The following is a 24,686-nucleotide window of genomic DNA, read 5'->3' as shown; positions in this document are numbered from 1 at the left end:
CAGCTTATATATATTAACTATAGAAATGCAGAGACTAAATAAGGGAGAAAACACATGGAGTTACTTAGTAGCAGCTACTAAATGCTAGAAAATACCCTGCCATAGACAATACTGAGAGTTGCTTCTGCTAAAACACACAGAGACAATTATCAGTAAATGATCAGCATTGTCTAATTTTGTAGCCATGACAAGTAGCTGCTACTAGTAGCTCCGTGTGTCTACACCCAACAGGTCTCTGTAGGCTCCAATTATGATCCAATGGTTGGCCGGGGACCAAACAATCAGATCATCTTATTGCTTAGGGTGCTTCTCTGAGCACTTTTGCAATTCACACTAACTAAAAGCTTGAAAGAAGTAGAAGACTAAGGCAAATAGTTCAAAAACTATAAATAGATTGTGTGGAATTAAAATACTGCTTAGTCAATATAACACACATTTTACAATCAATAGGTTACTGGTCAGTCTACCGATTCATACACATTGTAAAAATCTAAAATATAATCCCTAAGGCCATTCAAAATTCTAAAACATCTGCTAAAATTAGTTTCAGCATTCCTCTGCAATTATTCACAATACCAGTAACAACAGCAGCCTTAGTTATTTTTAAAATGCCAGTGCAATCAAGCATCTGTGAGTTCCAGTTCAGCATCCTCTCTTTACTGCACAGTTCCAATGAAATACTGTGTAGTTCAAAATCTATAAACCTTAAAAAAAAAAAAAACCATTAAGGCCAACTGCAAAGAGGCTAAGTAAAGGACATTAATGCACCAAAAGCTAACTTAGAGGTAAAGCCTTTACTAGACTATCTCTATGAATAGCTGCCATTGCTTGTTGCAAGAGACTTTGAGCCATTATACCGGTGTGTTCGCTCACATTTACAATAAACTGCTTATCAGGGCCAATAGTGTTTCAGCAATGCATAACAGGATTATTTTCCCTTAGCGGTAAACCTATATTGATGTCAGTGGTTTTACCATCCCAAACTGTAATGAATATTTATTCACACTGTACTATACACAGCAGTGTATCTATGGGGCCATTCACTAACACTGGAGTAACCAGGACAGTAACTCATAGCAACCAGTCCCATTTCATGAACTTGCAGAAGACAATAAATGGCTAATTAGTAGCAAGTGCCCAGGTGCGGATTTACTCAGCGTTTGTAACTCACACACTGGGGTCAGTGCCCCCTCCCCTATTATTTTAAGGACATAACAAGAATCGCTGCAGCTAAGCGCCACACAGACAGCGCAGAAGCGAAACCGTGCTACTCACTAACCCCCAAGTACATACCGCCCAACAGTCTCGCTTTTTTTACCACAGTCCGCAGATCGCTGTGTAAACATCCCTAAATGCTGAGTATCCCCTTGCCTGCTGGCAGCCAGCTACCGCCAACATCTCGCGAGAATGTGACGTCACGGGAGGCCTATATAGCGCCGCGGCGCTGCACTTAGTGGCTTGGGGGTAGGTATGTAGGTGGCACTCTAGCAAGAGTGGCTACTAATGCCTGCTAGTCTGGCCTCAACATACTTTTACCACAGTTTTCCGTGGATGTGAAGTCAATAGCCTAAAGGGTGCCAATGGGCCTTTCCTCCCATTAAATCATTAGAAGTCATGTTTCTCAGCTCTCGTCTTTTTTTTTTGTAACTTAGATTTTTATTGGTATTTTGTACACAGTAATTATAACAGGCATTCAGAATGTCAGTGTCCAAAAAAGTGTGAAGGGAGCGCATATATAAAATGAAACAAAACAACTAATAGGGGCACATTTACTAAGACACGAATTCGAATCCGAAATGGAAAAATTCCGATTGGAAAACGAACATTTTGCGACTTTTTCGTTTTTTTTGCGAATTTTCGGCGCCTTTACGAGTTTTCGGAAATTGTCGTGACTTTTTCGTTACCATTACGATTTGCGCAAAAAAACGCGAGTTTTTCGTAGCCATTACGATGCGCTCGTATCTTGTCGCAACTTTTTCGTATTGAGCGCTCGTAAGCGGCGGCTGAAACTTTCAGACATAGCATGATTTTGGAAGCCTCCCATAGGACTCAATAGCACTCTGCAGCTCCAACCTGGCCCAAGGAAAGTCTCCCATAGGGCTCAATGGCACTCTGCAGCTCCAACCTGGCCCAAGGAAAGTCTCCCATAGGGCTCAATGGCACTCTGCAGCTCCAACCCGGCCCAAGGAAAGTCTCCCATAGGGCTCAATGGCACTCTGCAGCTCCAACCTGGCCCAAGGAAAGTCTCCCATAGGGCTCAATGGCACTCTGCAGCTCCAACCTGGCCCAAGGAAAGTCTCCCATAGGGCTCAATGGCACTCTGCAGCTCCAACCTGGCCCAAGGAAAGTCTCCCATCGGGCTCAATGGCACTCTGCAGCTCCAACCCGACCCAAGGAAAGTCTCCCATCGGGCTCAATGGCACTCTGCAGCTCCAACCCGGCCCAAGGAAAGTCTCCCATAGGGCTCAATGGCACTCTGCAGCTCCAACCCGGCCCAAGGAAAGTCTCCCATAGGGCTCAATGGCACTCTGCAGCTCCAACCCGGCCCAAGGAAAGTCTCCCATAGGGCTCAATGGCACTCTGCAGCTCCAACCCGGCCCAAGGAAAGTCTCCCATAGGGCTCAGTGGCACTCTGCAGCTCCAACCCGGCCCAAGGAAAGTCTCCCATAGGACTCAATGGCACTCTGCAGCTCCAACCTGGCCCAAGGAAAGCCTCCCATAGGACTCAATGGCACTCTGCAGCTCCAACCCGGCCCAAGGAAAGTCTCCCATAGGGCTCAATGGCACTCTGCAGCTCCAACCCGGCCCAAGGAAAGTCTCCCATAGGGCTCAATGGCACTCTGCAGCTCCAACCCGGCCCAAGGAAAGTCTCCCATAGGGCTCAATGGCACCCTGCAGCTCCATCCTGGCCCAAGAAAAGTCACCATACTCAAGCTTGAATGAATCCGAATCTTTCGTACTCGGCGCGAAAGCTGCGAAAAAGTCGCAACTTTTCGTGCAAGTAGTAATGCTACGAAAAAATCGGCAGAATACCGATCATTACGAAAAAAACGCAATCGGACGCATTCGGCCCGTTCGTGAGTAAGTAAATGGGCCCCTTAGTGTAATAACGTTTTAAACCTTTGTTGAAATAACAAAGCCAATCACCTTATTGTGAATAATAAATATAAATATATCCACCACTGTGTGCAGTAACTCTAAAGGCTCACCGGAAGGCGATGAAATCAAGCTCTACAGCAGGAGATCAAGGTTAGATGTAGGCGAATCCACAGTTCAAACAGAAAGAGGAAAAAACGCCAAATAGTGTAACATCGTTTAATATAAAATTTCTGCTAAAAATAAAAGTACTTACAAAATGTAGAAGTAAGCAGACGAAATAAAACTCAACGCGTTTCGCGCACCGCGGTGTGCTTTATCAGGAGTAGAAGGTCAGAATGTCAGTAATAGCCATGTTACAGCACAATTGGGTGATTCAACTAAAATGACCATATCTCAAGGTACAGGACAGGCCTGTTTATCAACATTTATCATTGATCAAATGAGCTACATTATCTTGGGTTGACAGTAATATTAAGAATTAACAGGAGCAATTAAGAGTCATAATAGAAGGGAAAAGAGAAAACCATGAAGTGGAAAATTTGGGTACCTTGGGGGGAGAGAGAAAAAGCTGATCATGGTTATGGGTCAGATAAAGGGTTAATCCTGTGTAGGGTATATCTTATTCTGTATCCTTGTGCTGGTTATATAGCGGTCCCATCTAGACCTGACCTCCCATTGTTTGCTTTGGTCATGAATGTTGGCTGTCATATATTCCATTTCCCTCATATCTCTCACCCTTGAGAGAACATCTCCAAGCTTGGGGGGTAGGGGGTTCTTCCACTTTTTGGTAGCTCCCGTCTTTTACTTGTGTCAGGAAAGCGCTAAAGCTTTTTCTGAAGGTTACCGACAGTGTCTGCCACATGTACTAATTTAGGTTTTAAGTGTTTTATATGAAAAACAAGGTCAAGTGTTTTTGCAATGTAGGGATAGAAAAGGGCTAAGAGTACAATTTCTGAAATAGAACAAAAGTTAGCAGTAAATTAAACTAAGTTTGATTCTGAGTTTGGCTGTTCAGTCTGCTGTCCATGTGAGAAAACAAAAGAGAGAAAGAGGTTGACCTTCACATTTGTACCACCCCTTCCTTATTATCTGAAATCTTCCATTAAAGTTAAAGCATAACCTTTATTGCTAGTCATGAGCAAAACCTCAGCGAAAATTTGCAGCAAAGAAATTAGTCGCGTGTCAAAAAAGTAAAATCTTTAGTTAACGAAAAAGTAAAGCCTCCCTGGCATTTTTAGTTTTAGCAGCAGTGCTCCCTCTTTGATTACTTTACTGACACTTGCCGCAAATAGGAATATGCAAGAATGGAAGCGGAGCACTGGGTTGTCTCTCAATAAAAGCACTTCTTTATTTTCATCTTTAAAATCATAACAGAGCATAGCTTAACGCATTTCATGGCTACATGCCAGTTCCTCAGAAGCTGCTGCAAATAACCTGTGCCCCTATAGCATGTCCAGAACTACAGAGCTGCGTGACAGCATTGCCCACACCTTTAGCTGTGCCCCTTCTGTTCCCAGCAGCCATCTTGGTGATCAGCAAGCAGCACATGCACACTGGCACCCAAACTGGGATATTGGAGTACAAGGTTGGAGTGGCCCCCAACTGGGACTGGACAAAAACCCAGTGGGCCCTAGTCCTGTTGGGCCACTTTTCGCTGGGCATGTTGGTGTGTGGGCCAGATTGCTGTTGACCAGTAATCAGTAGGGACTAGAGAAGTAGTGCGGTGGCAGAGAAGTGCAGGGGGTGGGCCCCTGATTCACTTTTTCCCACAAAGAAGGTATTTAGACCCTTAATCATTGAAGGTAACCGTGCTGCCAAGGGTTAACGATTCAGCTCTCAATCTTGGTGTACACCTCCACCAGAATGTAAAAAACACTCTTGTAACATCTTGTTACAGAAGTGGAATTATACAGAAATATAGAAAACATTAGAAAGTCCAGCTTGTCCTGAAAAACATGATGTATAGTTTTCCTACCAAAACTAAAATGACCCTTCAGAAAATGCCCCTAAAGTGAAATGACAAATGGCACATGAAATGCAAAATCCTGCTGGTAAAATCCTTATTCCAAGGCTCATGTAGATGTGGGACTGGGTTTGATGGCGCACTGACAGATTTACGAAGAGCTGAAGACAAATTCATACAAACATCTGTTGGTAAAATGGCAAAATCTGAAAACTGTCTGTTGAAAAGACAAATTCACAAAAATGGAGATAGAGGTTTTTTTTAGCTTTTGTAAGTGAAGCATCTTTTAAGATAGCATCTTGTCTGGGTTTATTGTATCGTTAGAATACGCTCCCTCATCCACAGGTAATGTGGTGCAACCAGCAACTCTAGCAATAACAGCATCAGTAGCAGCATCTCAGTTCATAGTATGTTTTTCTCCAAAAGGGTACTTTACAAGGAACTATACATTTTAGAACTGCGTTGTCCATTCTTCTAGAATGATATTCTTGATAACATCATGAACTTATTTTTGGGACAAACATTTTATAGTATTCAGCCAGATCTAAAGTTTTTCTCAAAGCTTTAATGAGAAGTTTAACAATCTCAGAATTACAAGATTAATTGTCTACTACTTTATCATCATCATCATCTGATATAGATATTATCATAGAGTCACTTTTGTCGCATTTGTGCCTGTGAGAATTAGACTGACTGATATATATAGCCCTCATCCACTAAGTACATTAGAATGTTTTTCGAAGAACCAGATCCACATGCATTCTGTAAACGTGTTGTGCAAACTTTCTTTCAGGTAAAGCATTGCTTTCACATGAAATACATGTTTTATGTTGATTTTTCTCTTTAACTAGGGATCTTCCTTTCCATCAGGGCATCTGAAAGGAATAGAGCATTAAAAATAATCATTCATTAATGCTGTTTCTGGGTCGCCCCACTGGTTTTTGTGCATCTTTCATTTATTGCTACTAACCCCCCTGGAGCCAAATTAAAAGCACCAAGAGGTCATTTAGGCAGACAGCCTGTAAAAATAAGATTGGACTGTTTTATCCTATATCCTGTATGTTTCACATACTGTATATCTCTGGCTCAGTAAAAGTACACTGCTGCACTTATAGCTAAACCATTACAATTGAGTAAGACACATGGGGTTCACAAGTGTATTCAGACTCTGGCAGCATTAAACAAGATGGGATTTACACCAGTATAAACTTTCAGGGGTAGCAAGGTGTCATTGTACTTTGGCTCCCACTAATACCACAGGTGCTTTTGTGCATTGGCCACATTGTACCCAGTGAGTTTTATTCGAGTTTGTAAACTCATTAATATGAAACAATCTCAAATTCACAAACTTGAAAATTAAATGAATAAATAAGCCCATTAATATCACTTTTTATGCAATTAAACCTGTGTTAATAAAGGTAAAACCCTAGGAAACGTAGTCACAATGCTTTTCAAGTTTTCTAACCTCTTATAGCCCCAGGTGAAAGCACAGAGGTGTCAACTTTTTTTAATGCCAAAATCACACAACGTTTTGGGGGCATGCCCCTTTATTAGAAGTGTCAACATTTCAGTACTTCTGTACATTTCAGGGCTTTATATATTTTTCCTCTGTGGAAAATTCAGAGAATGTAAGTGGAGGATTTTAATTTGGCTAATAAGAAAGAAGTGCTGCAGGCCCCTGCATTACATTACAACAGTACCTCATGGCACATAGGTCCTTGGTCATAAAGGGCCATCCTGCTGGCCATTAGGGTCACGTATTTGGAAGTTTAACAGTTTGAGTTGGGAACAGTAGAGGGCAGTGTTTGTCAGTAAATGTGTCATCCCCAAGTGGTACTGCCTATAGTTTGTGCTTAATGCTTATAGCATGGTTTTACCTGGATTCTGTGTTTAGTCCTGACAAATAATAGGAAATAAATGAACAGTCGTGAGCACTTTTGTTGATTTGTAGTATCAATTTGAATCGCTAGCACTGTACTTCCTATTTAATGGGTTTAGTTACTAGCACAGTTCTGCATTATAATCCTACTCACTTCTCCATGATGAATCGTTGTAGATATACAGTATATAATTTTTTCTCTCTCAGTGCACAGTGAGTATAAAATAATGGCACTTTTTTCATTAAAGGGGTGGTTCACCTTTATATTAAATTTAGTATACTATAAATTGTCTTATTCCTAGCAAATTTGCAATTGACCTTTATTATTTATTTTTTATACTTTTTGAATTATTTGCGCCTCTGCTACATTGTTCGAGCTATCAAATAGAGATCACTGACCCTGGCAGTCAAAAACGGCTGCTCTGTGAGGCTATGATTATTTTTATTATTGTTACTTTTTATTTCTTATAATAATTAAATAATTGAAATTTAAAAAAAAAAAAAAGATTTTTTTTTCTCTGTAATAAAGCAGTACCTTGTACTTGATCCCAGATAAGCTACAATTATTCCTTATTAGAGGCAAAACAGTACTATTAGGTTTAGTAAACCCTTATCCGGAAAACCCCTGGTCCCAAGCGTTCTGAATTACAGGTCCCATACCTGTGCTAGTAGCGATTCTTCTCAATATTGAATCAGAAAAAGTCAGAAAGACTCTTTCTGCAAGGACATTTTTGTTTTCAGGAGAGTGCACTTGATCTATGCCAATACCTAGGACAACTTGCTATTTTGGGGGGTGACACTGACAATGATTAATAAAATGTTGTTTAAATCAATCAAATTCTTCCAATCCCTAGAAATCTGCCTCTTAGGTTTCTTTAAGAACCAGAGAGCAGAGCAATTAGTGTCCTGTATTTGCAAAGCCACCAGAGTTCGCTGTTTGCATAGAATTCCTGCGTGTTGCTGCCTGGTAATGTTATTAAAAACCATTTCTATGTCTGTCTTCTCTTGTGTTGTTCCAGGAATGTCAACCCCTCCTGTTCTTCCTCAGCCTCCACAAAAGAATGCAGCTAATGATATTATAAACCCAGTGGTATCTGTGAAATATAAACTCTTCACTTCTGCTTCGTGACACCCATTTATAAGACGTAAATGCCCACTCTAACACTGCCCCATGGCTCAGACGAAGCAGGCATCATACCAGTCAGTGTACCTTACCCACGAGGGTCCAATGCTGCCTCTAGAATTGTATTTAAATCTTTCAGTTCAATATAATCTGGAATTTTAACTCTCTCTTTAGCAAGCAGATTTAGACCATTATAGGGTTATATACACACAAATGCAAAGTAAGAAATATCACATTTTGTGTTTTCATCCTTCATACTCATTTAAGTTTAAAAAAACACATGTCCATCAAATTCAGTCTTTTCGTTTAATTGATACCTGGCTTAATGCTAGTCAGCGTAACTGTTTGTGGCAAGAAAAAGACAGCCGCTGATTGGTGGTTATAGTTTACAAAACTAGAGAAAGCTTTGATCAAATTTGTGCACAGCCCTAGGGGGAAATATTGCACAGTTTGCACCAAAGTTGGTAACCTATTGTAACAACTCAGAAAGTGGTATTTACCGTCACTTCTTTGAAAGCAAACAGCTGATTAGATGCCGTGGGTTTTCTATTTTAGAGGTGTATACGGCAAAGATACTTGTATTTCACAGTTCATGTCCCCTACCTTTAATGTTTTTCTCTTAGATTGCTCCTGCTTATAATGAGTCAAGGACAGTACCTTAAAAAGTCCTGCAGTACTATATTCTGCATTCTCACCACATTTTCCTTTTTAGGTTACACTATACCCAAGTAGATGTAGCTAAATGGTTTTCTACAATGACTAGTGACTGTGCTTTTACATATGGGGGAACATCATACAATAGTAGTCCAACCCCAGAAAGAGGCAAAGTTGACCCGTTCTCCACCCTACAGTTAAATGCACACATTATTTTTTTAGGATTGGGTCGGTGGACTCCTAATCCAAAAGCATTGTCTAAGTTGCCTTAGAGAGCACATCAGAAATGTGCTGCAAAGTTATGGGGTCAGCACTTTCCTTGCAACGTAGTGTGCAATACACATGTATTCCTGACCCCAAGTACTTACACTAGCATTTAGGAAGAAACACAAGTGGAAATCCCTGCTTGTGCCATGATAGTCTCTTTATGTTAAATATTGTTACCTGGGCAGTCAAAAAGGCTTTTCTAATCCTTTTGTATTTTCCTTTGTGATTGGAGCTGATTGCCTCTGTTAAGTGGAGGTTGTTTTCTGTGGCCAATTATAGAAACTGTACATGGGAGGTCTGACATTTTAAGTGTTAACACAACCATAAACTACCTGACATAGAGCAGGCAGGTGAACACTGGACAAGCCCACCCAAGTGATATAAATAGACTTAAAATGAGTTTCCTTATGTCCCTGAACAAGAAACATGGAAACATGAGAAAGGGGTAAAAGCATTTAGAGACAGCTACACTGTGTGCGACAGATCTGTTGCATGTTTGTCACTTGAATCTTTTCTAATTGGGTTTATATTTCATATAAGGTTTAGTAATGAATACCATGGCCTAAGAAGCTGCTGGGTCTCTAAAAGTGGATTGCCTGTACAGCCCTAAAATAACCACTTTTCTCAGAGGAGTTTCTACAGATCTTCACACCGTACACTCTCCCAATAACAGGGTATCAGAAGCCAGAAAGGTCAACAGAAGCCCAATCTGTGAAACTGCTGTATTGTAAACCCAACTACTTACAATACATAAGAAACACAAGAAATGGCAACCTATTGGTGTATGTTGCTGAAATGGCATAGTTGACATCATTCGAAAATCATTGTGTTTTTGTGTTATAAGAGAGCAGCACTATATAATAGCACAGAATGCCAGACCTACCATTCTATTGCATTTTACTCATCCCTTTTTAATAAATATAGGAGCTGTTATATGATTTTGCAGAGAAAAAGAAACTTCTCCACTTCCATTCTCTTCCATGCTACAGTTGGTAGTATTTGAATTAGACAGAAGAAGCCACAAACTGTGAAGAAGTTGAAACACTTTTTCACTGCACAGAGCTAAGGAGGTTCCCTAATGTATTAAGGAAGGGAATTCCTGCTCAGTGCGAAAGGGAGGAAATGACAATGGGAAAGTTCTTCAGAGATATTCGCCTCCGAGTAACAGATTTTGAAAAAAAAAGTAATCTAACTGCTGAACTGTTATAAAGGCAGTGAAGCGGTGACATTTGGTGAGGGTACAATGACCACAACATTTATACAGACAGAGACAAAAGGTCCTTTGCACTCAACCATTATTAATATATATATATAAAAGACATTAAGACATTCTATGCATTATATTACTAAAAAATGTTCTCCTCTATATATATATATATATATATATATGTGCAAACAAACAGTGTTTATAAAGACTCACCCAACTGGTGGGTGAGTCTTTATAAACACTGTTTGTTTGCACATTTTATATCTTGATAAAGGTCCCGGGTGAGGACCGAAACGTCGATCTAAATAAACTAAGTATCTTTTTTTTGATAAAATTTTCCTGGTGTGCATCAGCATTTTTTACATATATATATATATATAAATCAGAAAGAGGAGAAGCAGGCACTCACGTCTCAATAAGGTCACAGGTGCCTGGGTGCAGTATGCAAAATCGTATAGTACAAAAGAAAAGTAGATGCCGCACTCTCAGGTCTTAGTGAAAAAAATAAAGAAAATTTAGTCTGACACAGTAAAAAATTTTCTTTATTTTTTTTCACTAAGACCTGAGAGTGCGGCATATACTTTTCTTTTATATATATATATATATATATATATAGGGAGAAAAACGGAAGCCGCAGTCGCAGGACTTATGAAGAACGAAAAATTTATTTTGTTGCCGAGAAAAGTGAACTAACGTTTCGGCTGCAACACCAGCCTTTGTCAAAGTGTATATATATATATATATATATAGTACAGTATATAATATAGGATAATATAGTATATATATACTGTATGCTTATCGAAGGCCAAGAACCAGAGTGATACTAATGTACGTTATAAACGGAAAGGTGATACGCGAATGACCTTTGTTTCGCAATATCATGCACACAGTAGTAGATTAAAATCTATCCTATATAAACATTGGCACCTACTTAAGGAGTCATATCCCTCTATTACAGTTTTTCAACAATCGCCTATGATGGCTTATCGTAGAGGTAATACTATAGGGGGCAGACTGGTGAAAGCAGAGATATCTTCTGCACCTAAGAGATTCACCTTCCTGGGACCGCCAAGGGAGGGGATGTATAAATGTAAGGGTTGTTCCCAATGTCGTTTTGTGTTAGTGGGACCCCAATTTACTGACACTCAGACTGGCAGAAGGTATAAGATTCACGGACACAACACGTGTGATACCAATTTTGTGGTGTACATGTTGTTGTGTCCGTGTAACCTGATATATATTGGAGAAACTACCCAAAAAGTGAGGGATAGGTTTTCACAGCATAGATCTACAGTGAATACAGGTAATAACACTCTTCCTGTGTCCAGACATTGCTTGGAAGTTGGGCACACAGCGGATGATTTAAGGTATCGTGTTATACAGCAGGTCCCTCCCCCAAAGAGGGGCGGTGATCGTGTTAAAATACTTAAAAGAACTGAAGTAGAATGGATTCATCGTTTAAACACTTTAGCCCCGAATGGTCTTAATAAGGATTTTGATCTACATTTATTCCTGTAGTATATGTAGCATATAATTGGTATTAGATCCATAAATACATAGGTACTGATATTTAACATCTAGCTTGGTGTTGCTGTTTATACTTTTACTTGTATTTGTATTCTTGTTTTCAATGTTTTATTTTTATTTTTATTTTTGTTTTTGGTTTGTCATTATTTGATTCCTTCGTTTTTCTTTTTCAATGCTGTTCCACTAGATATTACTTTGCTAGATACTGTTTCACTAAGAAGTATGTTTTGAAACCACTGTATAAACAGAAATCTTTGATTCTGCTGATACAAATATTGTTAGCGGCATTGGCGTGTCGGCTTCCGTGAATATGGTGTACACCGATTGTGTACACCATCTCCATAGTTACCCGCCGCGTCACTTCCGCTTCTAAGTTATACAAGGAACTGAGATGTATGCGTATCACTGTTTGTGATTGCCACGAGGTACGCTTGAGAAAGGGGGTGGGATGCCCCCGAAACGTCGCGTTTATGTGGCTCATGGGACTGATAAGTATTGACTTTTATTGTATTTGTGAACATTGCTGGCATTTTTTAACCATGCTTTAATAAAAGCTACGTTTTACAATTGGGGAGTGCGGCTCAGTTGGACAGTATATATATATATATATATACAGGTATGGGACCAGAATGCTCAGGACCTGGGGTTTTCTGGATAAGGGATCTTTCCGTAATTTAGCTCTCCATACCTTAAGTCTCCTAAATATCTCTGAAACATCAAATAAACCAACTAGAATTGTTTTGCATACAATAAGGATTAATTACATCTTGGCTGGGATCAAGTAAAAAGTACTGTTTTATTATTACAAAGAAAAAGGAAATCATTTTTAAAAATTAGAATTATTTGCTTTGGAGTCTATGGAGATGGCCTTTCCGTAATTCGGAACTTCCTGGATAATGGGTTTCCGGATAAGGGATCCCATACCTGTATATATATATATATATATACTGTATATGTGTGTGTGAGTGTGTGCTCTTGTATGTTCTCGACTTAAAAAGCATACAGACAGGTTCACTGGCTTTTAATGAAATTGCTCTAAGTGAGAATGTTAAATGAATATGAGAGAACTTAAATTGTAGGTTCTTCTGGGGCAGGGATAGGTGTGAGTGATGAAAGGGTACATACACCCACCTATACAACTTAATGCAAAATGGGTCAGTTTTTACACTGTTAACATCATGAAAGTGTAACAGAAGCACCCTCTGCTGTTCTTTCTGGGCCAGAGAAAATAGCCAAAGTGTTATGTTTAAGCATCTGTCGCACTGAGCAATAGAAATAAACAGAGAAGCATTAAAGGAACAGTAACAGAGATACTGACTCCAGAAAGGAAACCTTTTTTTACATCTATCATTACATTGTCTTTGCATGCTATTTATAATTTTGACATGTATTACCCAGTGCTTTTACATTACCTGTCAGATCCCCCATGTTCCTCTATGAGGGGGCTGCCATATTTGTGCAGCAGGAGCTTCCATTAGCATTAGAAGCTATAACTGACAGGCTGAGAAGGGACAGTCAGGTTGGTAAAACAGTCAGGTTTAGGAACTTCAAGTAGCCATTACTTACAAAAGCCCTATCACAACACAACCTTTAGGTTATAGAGCTTTAAAGCTCCTTTCTAGATGGCAGGGGGTGCTCCTTTTACGCTTTTATGATCTTAGCTGTGTAAAAACCGCTAATATCATTAAAATAAAAAAGTTATTTTAGAGGTCTGAGACCACAGAAGCACCCAGCTCCAGACTGCTTCTCCTGCTTTATTTCTTTTCTGTGATTAAGATAAGAGACAAACCAGACACTGTTACTAAATTTACTTTTATTGTTCTGATAATGTTCCACATGCTTGTGTGCTTTGTATGTTTTTCAATGAAGGCAAAATTAAAACTCCAAAACAAATGGTCAGAAAAGCACTATGAGTGGGTGGATATATGTCCACTTCAGCAATCTCTGTAAATCGCTATATAAAAATGTAGGCAATATACAAACAAAGCATGATAAATAAATTGCATAATCCAATGTGATTATTTAATGCCATTCCTTTTAGAGTATTCTTTATAATAAATGTACTACAGAATCTTCTTCACATAACAAAAATGGCTGCCTGATATCTCCATGGAGTAGGAGGGAAATATAAACATTAACAACCTTTTCAGAATCGGAAAAAATAACAAGTGCTTCGGAAAGAGGGCGTCAGCATGGCTTGACTGTTGCTCTCAATGAGTTTGCAGGGACTTGCTGCTTCAGATTTCCAGTATTTCTCATGAGCTATTATTTTCCAAGTCTGTGTCTGTGCTGAACGTAAGAGAAGCACTGTATGGCAAACAAAGGCATGCATTGATTCAAGCCTGTTCTGTCTGGCATCATCACCAGAAGCAGGGGTGGAAATTAAAGATATGCCCACTTTTCTCCCCCCACATAGATCAAATAGACTGGAAAGAGGCCATTGTCAGAGGAAAATATGAACTCTGGAAATGAAAAGCCTTCAAGCTACACTGTATTTATTTATTTTTTTAATATAATTTTTTTTAGCTTATACTCCATTAGAATTAAGTCAGATGAAATAGCAGCTATGACATTATGAATCAAGGAGACTATTTGCCCATCTGTAATAGATGGCACTCTACAGGAACACCCTCTATAGCGATTTCACTTGATTATGCATGTACAGTTTAATCAGGGGTGATTCCCGTTGACTACAGTACAAAGGTATTTTCAGGAGATTTGTTGCCTGTGGATAAAGCTTTTTTTTTAAATTTCAAACCCCACAAAGAGTTCCACCTCTTGCATATTTCATAACAGTAATCTTCAACCTGTCTCCCTTCAGCTGTTGCTGATTTACAGTTCCTAATTTCTTGGTTCTGAAAGTAATAGTTCAGCAAGAAATAGAGGGATACAGGTTAAAAACTATATATCATGCATTAGGATAGGCAACTGAAAGCTAGGGTTTCTCACCAAATTTTGCACCAAATATCAAGAATATCAAGGTGACAACCCTACTTTGAGCCCCTCATTTTATCATCCAGCTGCTACAAAGCTACATCTCCCAGAATACACTCCACTAACATTCCCTTTAGATTTTGTGTTACTAAACCCAGGAAATGTTCTTTAAAGCATTAAAAACACAGAATAATGCTGACCATGCAAAAGGCATGTTTAACAAAAATTTTGGCCATAACTTACAACATAAATGATAAAGAACCCTACTAAAGGCCAGTATATTACAACACAAAAAAGAGTGGTGGTTTTCAGACTTCTTGGTGTAAAGCCCCTTTACGTTGCCAGCACTGGCATCAGACCCGCATCCTTTATCTTATGATGCGGTTACAGCTATAGTTGCAGAGATACTCAGAGCCACTTGTAAGTGTTCACACAAGTATTGCCTTAATTGGCTTACATGCTGGGCAGGCAAACAGGCATTCTCCCCAATTTTCATCCTTATTGGCCTTTAAGCTGGCCCTTAACTTCCGCTGCTTTGGCCAACTTCCCTGAGGCAGATCTACAGTGTGGAAAACACTAATGTGGAAAAAGCACTTGGTTAAAACTCAAAATTAACTGAGGGAATTCATTTTATCTATATTGTATTTATACAGTACATTAAAAATTATATTTTATCCATCAAATAGTGGTCACAGGTTAGTCTCCACTCATAAGGTTAAAGTCCCACAGCAACCACTAACCACTGGACACACAAATATAATACCAATAGTACTCCTGTTGGTACTTCGTAAGTTAAAAAGGCTTTTTTCTTAATCATCTAAAGGCCCCCATACACGGGCCGATAATAGCTGCCGATATCGGTCCCTTGGACCGACTCGGCAGCTTATCTGCCTGTGTAGGGGCAGAAACGAGCGGACTGGCCAACCGATATCTGGCCTGAAATTGGCCAGATATCGATCGGCCAGGTTAAAAGATTCAGTTGGATCGGGGGCCACATCGGCTCGTTGATGCGGTCCCCTAACCGACTGCCTCATTGCCGCCTACATAATCCGGTTGTTTGGCCCCAGGGCCAAACGATCGGATTATTATTTTTTTTAACTTCAAGCTCCCCACCTACGGGTGGGCGATATCGGGGGAAGATCCGCTCGCTTGGCGATCTCGCCAAGCGAGCGGATCTTACTGTGTATGGGGACCTTTAGGGGCAGATCTCAATAAAATTCACTGTAATCACACGTTTGCAAGAAAAATAGTCCATCTATGGAAAAAGTGCAAGAGCTATTAGCAGTCTGTTATGTAAAAATCTCAGAAACCAAAATGAATGTAAATTGCAAAAATGCCTAGAGAAGCACCCTGAGTATGTATGAATCATAGATGGGATACTGATCTGAAATACACCATCCAATGAGTGATGCTTTGGTGGCTCTCAGCAGAGAAGAGGTAAAGTAAGTGACATTTAAACACGCCTTCATGGAGCTGCGGCATTTCAGCTTCCAAGGCTGAAGGCAAAACAGAGGACATCAATTCCCCTGTGAGAACCAGCCATGTTTGGTAATTTCTTGCACTCTGGGATAGAGCTTGGTCTCTTTCCATGTCTCCTTGCCCCCTCCCTCTCTGTTCTGTGTGAACACATCTGTGGATTTGTATGTGTTGTTTGCTGAAACAATTCTGTGTCTTATGAGTTAACTCAAAACAATCTAAACCATGCATGTTAATAATATAATTGTCTGGAGATGCCAACTGCAGCTATAAAAGAAATTACACCCTGCAGGTTAATCTTAGTTAGAGGTGACACTACCTTATATGATTGCTTAGCTAATCCACTGTGTAGTGTATGTCTCAGACAAGTTGTTATTTGCAGAAGGCTCAAGGTGCCAACATGCTGAGAGAGATTTGAGCAGGACTGTGTAGTCAGGGGACAATAACAAGCTGAACATGTTCCTTACTAGTAAGAGATCATTCCTCTTGGATATGGCTTAATCCTCCCAAAATCCCAACTACTTTTGGGTAGATCCACTTCTTTTGAGGTTTGCTTGCTGGGCCCATCCTGGCAAATTCCAATATGCCAAGACTCGATATTCCATGTGTGTCTCAAGATTTATTTATATACAAGACAAGGTAAAATCATCACAAGTGCTATAGGGCATATAGAGCAGCAACATGGGAATAATGCAATGACATGCATACATTTGCTACAGGTCTGATAACCTATACTGGCAAATGCCTTCAAACAGCGGGCTGCAAATAAAACATAAAATCTGAAATTTGTAATTGTTATTACATTACCCAGTGACCTGATGTCAAAGAATTCTGGGAGTTTTAGTTATGAGAAACCACGGTTTAGATAAACAGCCCTAAGACCTAGATACAATGAACCATTCCACTAATTTCTATGTACGCTGATTCTATGTACCCTTCGTCTTCTGCCTCTTTCCAGCTTTCAAATGGGGGTTACTGATCTGGCAGCCAAAGACAAGTGTTCTCTGGGGCTACAATTTTATTGTTATTGTTAATTTTTATGATTTATTTTCCTATTAAGCCCCTCTCCTATTTATATTCCAGTCTCTCATTCAACCGACTGACGGGTTGCTAGGGCATATAAGACTCTGGCAACCGGATAGCTGCTTAAATACCAACTGGGGAAAAACTAAATAACTAAAAAATACACAAAAAAAGAAAAAATGAAGACTATTTGCAAATTGTTGCAGAATATCAGTTTCTACATCATACTAAAATTTTAATAGTGAACTATCCCTTTAATAAATACAGCAGACTCTGCATATATAGAGCAATGTCAATTCTGTACATTAAATTTGTATGTAATAATTCTGAATGTGGGATATTGCCACAGATTTGTAACTTGGAGTCCACTCAGAATCTGCTGTGGCCCTGATAGAGATGAATTGTATATTAAGCAAAACATTTTCTTATGGTCACAGAGCTAGGTTGATGCTGTGGCTCTCTGTATGTTGTTGCAACACTCACAAGGCAACAACTACATATTGCTGCAAATATAAAAAGTACTGCTGTTTTCAGTGTGAAGGTTAATCCTGTATTTTGCCTCAGGAACGCTGGCAGGGGTGGCACAGAAACAGTATTTTGTTTAATGATTTAATTGCTGTAGAAGCTGAAGCAAGAAATGAGTGTGTGACTTTTTAAAGTAATTTTGACCTTTCCAGCAGGCAGAGAGAGCATTCCTCAGTGAAGAGCTATTCTTATGCACTGCTCGATGCTACTGGGAGGGGAGATCTGAGCACAAGGTGCTTCTATTAATCCTCTCCCAGGACCCTTCAGTCTATCAATATAGATTCAGTGAACTGTAAAACACAGAAAATGATTATCAGCAATTCTTTTACATCTGTCTGGATTTTATTCAGCACCAACTTTTATCGCAGGTATGCCTGCGCACACAATAGTCAATACATCTATCCCCATGTATTTGCACTGAGCCTGAAGTTACTCCAATGACAAGGTCCCCCACATAGTCTTATGTCACCATTACTACCACCCTTTGATGATGTCTCACATTGTCTTGGGATTGTGGAAAGCTTACAGCAATTGACTGCATCTCCAAGTATCTTGCTCCTGGTGATCTACGGTAGTGCTGTCCAACTTATTACATGTAGTGGCCTGATTATTTTTGTTACAGCATATTTAAGGGCCAGATTAAATGAAAACAATGATTTCATACAGTGAAGTCAATGGATCCTTTGAGCAACTGGGGGCCATAAAAATACTTTGGAGGTCAGAATTCATCCTTTAGGCCTCTATTTACTGTAGACAGCACTGATTTATACCTATGAAGTTGCATCTACAGGGCAACCTTTCAAGCAAGTGAAAGACACTCATATGACCTTTGCCAAATGTAAAGTCGTACAAGTGCATCTCTTGACACAGACCTTTGTTTTCATTATATTAATGATACTGGGCTAATCAAAGCTAATAGCAACAACGGAAGATCCACCAGTTTGGATTGATCAGATTGTTTAGCCCTGTTTAGGCCATATTGACAGGATGTAGGCCCTCGGGGAGCGGACCAGGACAAGATGATGTGTTCCTCACCCTAATGGGATTCTTAAACCTGTCAGATCGTCATCTGCCCAATTTTTGACCAAGTAACTAAGGGCCCCACATGTGGTCTGATAAGCAGCCTAATTGGTCCACCTGCTGATTTTATCTGCCTGTATATGGCATCTTTAACAAAAGTTTCAAGCATGTTAGGAAAAGATTGCTTAGTTGACTTGCACATTTTATTTACCTCTTACTTGTCACAGATTGTAAAATCTACAGTGCTAACATTCATGTACCTAACTGCCAACATCATATATTCAGTGTTTCATTGGCTAATGTGCCTTGCAGAGTTCATTTTAGGGTAGGGAAGAAGTGCATTGCCACGGGTCCTTAACACAAGAGGGACTCTGTAAGGACACAAAGCTGCAGATAATACACATTGGGGCCTTTTGGCTTGAGTAATCAAAAAAGGAAACCCTGTGTGAGTTAAGGAACTAAGACGGTTTACGAAAACCTGCTTGGGTAGGATTGGACTGGGGGTGCAGGGCCTACCGGGGCTGCTGCCTCAGGGGCCCCTGCACCTCCCAAGGGGCCTCCGCCACAGCCTTCACACCCCAGCGCGTCGGGGGAGGGATACCATTGGCTCGGGTGAATGTCTGGCAGGGATCGGGTCTTGGCCAGCGGGGCCCACAGGACCAACCGGGTTTTTTCCCGGTGCCCCGGCGGCCCACTCTGACCCTGCTTGGGGAAAAATACCTCAATTGTGTTTTTTTCACAGAAACCCCACTTGAGTTCCTTAAAAGACAAGTCTTTTTATACATTTTGGCACCCCCCAGTGGAACAGTTTTTTTCTCCAGGCTGTTGCTCCTGTTAGGAGAGAACTGCACCAGCCTGTGGAAAAACTGTGTATCACGCTGTCATCTCCTTACCTTATTTCTTGGTGCTTGGTATTTTGTGCATGCGCAGTGGGGTAAGTCTTTTTCACTGGGGGTGCCTAACATTTTGACACCCCCAGTACAATAGACTTAACATGTCCTTTAACTCATGAGAGTTTCCCTTTATGACTGCTTGAGCCAGAAGACATTTAAAGAGTAGACCGTATCCTTTTGGTATGCAGTCTGTACTGCGTACATCTGTGATAACAAAGTTCCTTTTATGTGCTCCTCCAGCACAGAAATAGAACACATTTGCAAGCTTACTAACCTTAAAGATTCTCGCAGCACCGCAGAGTTTACCAACCAGTAACTGGGTACCAGCCAGTAATAAGTGATTCTTCTCTACAATCTGCTTGATGATAACTGATGTATTAATGCTTCACCTTTAAAAGATATATGATACCCTTGGTGTACTTTTTTATCATCTGGTTTCTATTAATAATCTGTTTGATTCTATTTTAGGCATGTGGAGTGGAACAGATAATGCCGCCTTATGTTTGGAATCAATCATATGCAAACACCTAGGGCTATGATGACTAACCTCTGAAACTGTATTTGTATTACCCCTTGGTATCTGCCAAAGTGCTTAAGGTTGTTGGAACTTTAGCTACAGTACTTTGCGGTTCATCTGCAGATGGGGTACCAATGGCGACCAGCAACTGAGAGCATACACCAGCAGTATGCAGCTTCTCAAGACAGCTCATCTGTCTCCAATTATGTACAACAACATATATATATACTCACCTATAATCTAACTTCATGTGATGACTGCTCTTTACATTTCTTTTAAAAGGGACAATATAGCCCCCTTTTCAACCCAAGTTCACTGAATAGGGCTTGCGACCCATGGCCCCCTGTGTGGCCCCATCTGTTTGGCTGTTGTTAGTGCTTACCTATATGTAAGCTTTAAATGGTATCATTCAGTGCTGAGATTAACTGCATTGTTCACACCTCAGATTCAGACTGTAAACCTGTATAATTCACACCTGTAAGCCCCTGAATTGTTCACACCTGTAAAATCCTGTATTTTTCACCCCCTGCTCTACCCTGCCTGTGTGAGCCATACCTTGCCAGCCTTATGCTGCCTGTGTGTGCCATACTATGCCTACCATATGCTGCCTGTGTGTGCCATACTCTGCTTTCCCTACCTTGCCTGTGAGCGATATACTCCACCTGCCCTATGCTGTCCTTGTGTGCCATACTCTGCCTGCCCTATGCTGCCTGTGTGTGCCATACTCTGCCTGCCCTATGCTGCCTGTGTATGCCATTCTCTGCCTGCCCTATGCTGCCTGTGGGAGGTGAACCTGGAATGGGTTGGTTCTGGGAGTTTGTTAGCATTTGGATATAGTTGTTAGGGGGTCCCTAAAGTGTGTTATTATGCGCTGGGGGTTTCTTTGCTATCCACGGGGGAGGAGGAGACATATAGATTTAAGGGTGTGGCTTAATATGACTTAATAAACTCCTTTGACATATGAGCAATGGGGGATATTCCTGCAGTGAGCACCTTTTTTTTTTTTTTGGTGTGCTGCCACAATTAATGTGGGTATGCTCGTAAAACTTCTTTTAATAGGTAATGAAACAGGTTTGAAATGGGTGCGGTTTAAAAAAGGTAGTGGTCAAAACTGGCTTCCATTATCGGCCCTCCCCCAGTACCACAGAAGTTGGACAGTACTAACCTTAAGCACTATCATTCCATCTGTGTATATTTACGGAATAATATATGCCAATAAATGGAATGGCATGCTGTCATGTGTCCAACTTTCACTGTCAACTGCCTATCAGAGGAAGTAAGAGTTTTTGAGAAATGACTTCTGTATGAGATGCAGCCCATATATCCTTCTTAAGCTGCATTCTGACACATACATAATTCAGGTATAGCAAGGAGGACTTAGCTGGTTTTTTAATAAATGAATTTATTGTTGAAAAGTGAGGAAAAAAAAGTGGAAATACAAATAAAGCACTCCAGGTTTACAATTGTCTCCATTCTAAGTCCATTCTAAAACCTGCACTTTCTCAACAGTCCTCTAGATCAACATTTTCCTGGTGATATTGAGTATTAATTCCTTTACCAATACAGGGGCAACAAAACCATTCACTTTTTTATGGCAGGTAAAAACTTCTATGTAATGCAACACTTCACAGACCAGATTGGATCGCATTGATATAACTCACCCACAGCAAAATTTGAAGAATCCAAGAATCCATAGCATGCACATAAACTCCACTTTTATAGTTTCAGAAGCCAATGACAACCAACTGAAGTTTTGCTTTCATTATTTCAACTGCTCTACAAGAATTTTTTCTTGTAATTTACATGTGTCAAGGTGCCATCCTCCTTACTGTGCAGCGCCAGGGTTAAAGGAATTGAGAGGCCAGATGTGCGTGTGTGTATGATTTGATTATCAATGTTACACTAAACTCATCAGAAAGGGTGAACTTGACTTGTCTCATGTCATCCTTAATTTTTTTAGGTTACTCTGTGAAATGCTATTGTATAGGATAGTGTAACTGTTGAAAAATTGCATTAATGGAAATATTTTTAAGGCCATTTGTGCTAAATCACTGTCACTTTTAATGCACTTTTTTCACAGCGATGAGTAATCAGTAGGCGAAATCATAACATAGTATTCTATGTCCCTTTACTTCTTGTTTACTGGTTCCTTCCTGCCCCATGACATTATACAGGGTTGCCTTGCAGAACAGACAGTCATAGGATAATAACCCCCCCTCACGCGCCTGCTCTATTTGGAATTAGATCATGTTTTGGGGAAAAAGGTGTCTGTCTTAAATGGCAGTTCAACACAAACAATTTATAACTTTGGTTCCACCTATATCTGTTATGTTGGAGTTCTGTGTTTGGGGTGGAACTTCCAGTTTAGATCTAAGGATAAACATGCAGCTTTTTATCCTTTTTATATTATCTTGTGAACTAACCAGGACTCTGCGTATGTAAATCTGATCTGGCCCTGATACCAGGAAAACTCCCAGTGGGCCCAGGTGTCAGTGGGCCATCTTGCTTCTATCTATTTAGTCTATTTCATGGTCATTCCCTATTTTTGTATGGGAACATGGAAGCTTGATAGATGGATGAATAGAGCTTAGTATGCAGAGAAGAGAGACTAGGATAATAAAGAGTTTGAAGGAGGAGAGGAGGAATTAAAGTTTTGAGAGTGGGCACATTGTCCAGGGTTTTTTTGGTGGGCCCCTGCCATCTCAGTCCAACACTGTTGGCAATTACTGCCAGAGAGCCAGGGAAGTTAACTGACCAGACAAAGAGACCATCAACCCCCTGTGCTACACTGTCTTTATGATCAGTTAAGGGGCAATAAGGCTGTATTTAGTATGTGGTGCAGTTTAGGAGGTAAGAGGGGGGTCCTCTACGGGGAACGTGTGATTTATAAAGTGCTTTTGTTCTCCTTTAAGACTGTTAGAAGAGCAGATAATGTAGGAATAAGTGTAACTTTTGCCAGATAACATGTACATTAGTATGTGCACAGAATGAACCTATGTTTCTTTTTAACTACAAATCCATTTTAAACATACTAGCATTCTGTTCTATGATTTCCATGAACGCACTAGGGGAATAACATGCCACATCATGAATTCTGCCTGCCTACCCAGCCATGCTTATAGCAACAGTTTATACAGTATGAACCTGTTTGGGAGACTTGTTTCTGTGCCCAAATTACATATTAAAGTTCACAGCAACCTAATACATGACAAAAAAATCCAAACTTCAACATACATGATACAATACAAATATACTACTTGTGCATTTTTGTATATCCTGTTGTGTGTCTTTGTATGTGGGAATATGTGGTGTATATGTGGGTATATGTGGTGGAAGTGATGGTTGTCTACGTCATAAGCAAACATCCAGACACAATCATTTAACACAGAGTAACCAGACTTCTGCTATAAACAGGAAAAATAGAAAATAGATACGCATTTCTTCTGTTAAACTTCCCAGAGTACATTAATTGACACGGTTAGTTCAGTTTTTATGGGGCACAGATATACAGTGTCATAGCCATATTGGGAGGGCAATAAAAAAGCAGAGGCAAACCAGAGTGAGTAGAGTTATTGGGTAGGAATTCCTTTTTAGTAGAAAATTTCCTGCAAAACATCAGAAGTGGGACATCAGGCATAAGACAAAGATGTGAGGGCACCTGGGAGGTAGAGAGAGAAGTTAGTTCTTCACACACACACACTGTATTTATTAGGGCAAGGTGAGGGAGGCACAAGAAGGCACCTCAGGAGAAGGTGCAGAACATTTAGCAGCTACACTAGATATAATAACAATGTGTTTTTACCAGTAAAAATCTGCCAAGAATTACTATTTCATCTTGTATTAAATAGAGGGTTGGTTTCCCTAATTTCATAAGCTTGTAGGCTGATAAAGATCTTTGTGAACTCAAATACAGAAATAAATTCAGCAAGTTGCAAATTATTTTTTAAAACAAAGATTCATTTGGTGAATCCCCTATTAAAAACTAAAACATTTCAAACATAAAACAGCCTTTGATATTTTCCTACTTATTGTGTGCTATAAAATCTGATCAATTTCATGTGTGCAAGTATTCTACAATCTGCTGAATCTCCTCATTAATACCCATCATTTTTTCATGGAATTACAAAGACATTTAGCTGATAAACCAACACATGCAACAGAACAAAACATAGTGCATATGAGCAAAAAATCAAATGTGTAACAGAAGACATAATAGCAAGGCCAGTTCTAAAGATGAGCAGGGGGGGGGGCATTGCCCCAGGTCTCCAGATACTGCATAACTGGGTGCCACTCTCATATAATTCTGGCCCTGGATTTTAAGAGTCTGCCATGCAATAATCACACTGGCACAAAAAGAGAAAACATCTCCATCACCCTACAGATTTTTCAGTATAGTATATGCAAAATATGTGAAAAATAAAAAAGTAATTATTTGTATTTAATTACCAAAGCTTGTACCTTTCAATTATGAATCAGTAGTGAAAACACAGTAATAAAAGTCAGATATTTTGTACTCTGTATAGTAACCCACAGCAACCATAGCAAGCATGTATTATTGGTTGTTATGAGTACTAAAGCT

The 24,686-nt window shown here is 39.9% G+C and overlaps 1 protein-coding gene across 5 annotated transcripts in view; it reads right to left on the bottom strand.

Annotated features, from left to right (window-relative positions):
• The window catches only part of lrrc28 (leucine rich repeat containing 28), a 30,655-nt gene extending 29,238 nt beyond the window's left edge, over positions 1–1,417 (bottom strand). For 2 of the 5 annotated variants that reach the window (XM_012958795.3, XM_012958794.3), the window contains exon 1: positions 1,294–1,410. The gene's annotated coding sequence lies outside the window, so the exon portion shown is untranslated. Of the gene's footprint in view, positions 1–1,293 lie in introns of all 5 variants that reach the window. The other 3 variants (XM_012958796.3, XM_012958797.3, NM_001005442.1) reach the window with 3 other exon arrangements.
• Positions 1,418–24,686: the final 23,269 nt, after the last annotated feature.

The sequence above is a fragment of the Xenopus tropicalis genome, chromosome 3 (genome assembly GCF_000004195.4).
Source record: "Xenopus tropicalis strain Nigerian chromosome 3, UCB_Xtro_10.0, whole genome shotgun sequence".
NCBI lineage: Eukaryota > Metazoa > Chordata > Amphibia > Anura > Pipidae > Xenopus > Xenopus tropicalis.
This window is presented reverse-complemented; position numbering and strand designations above follow the sequence as displayed.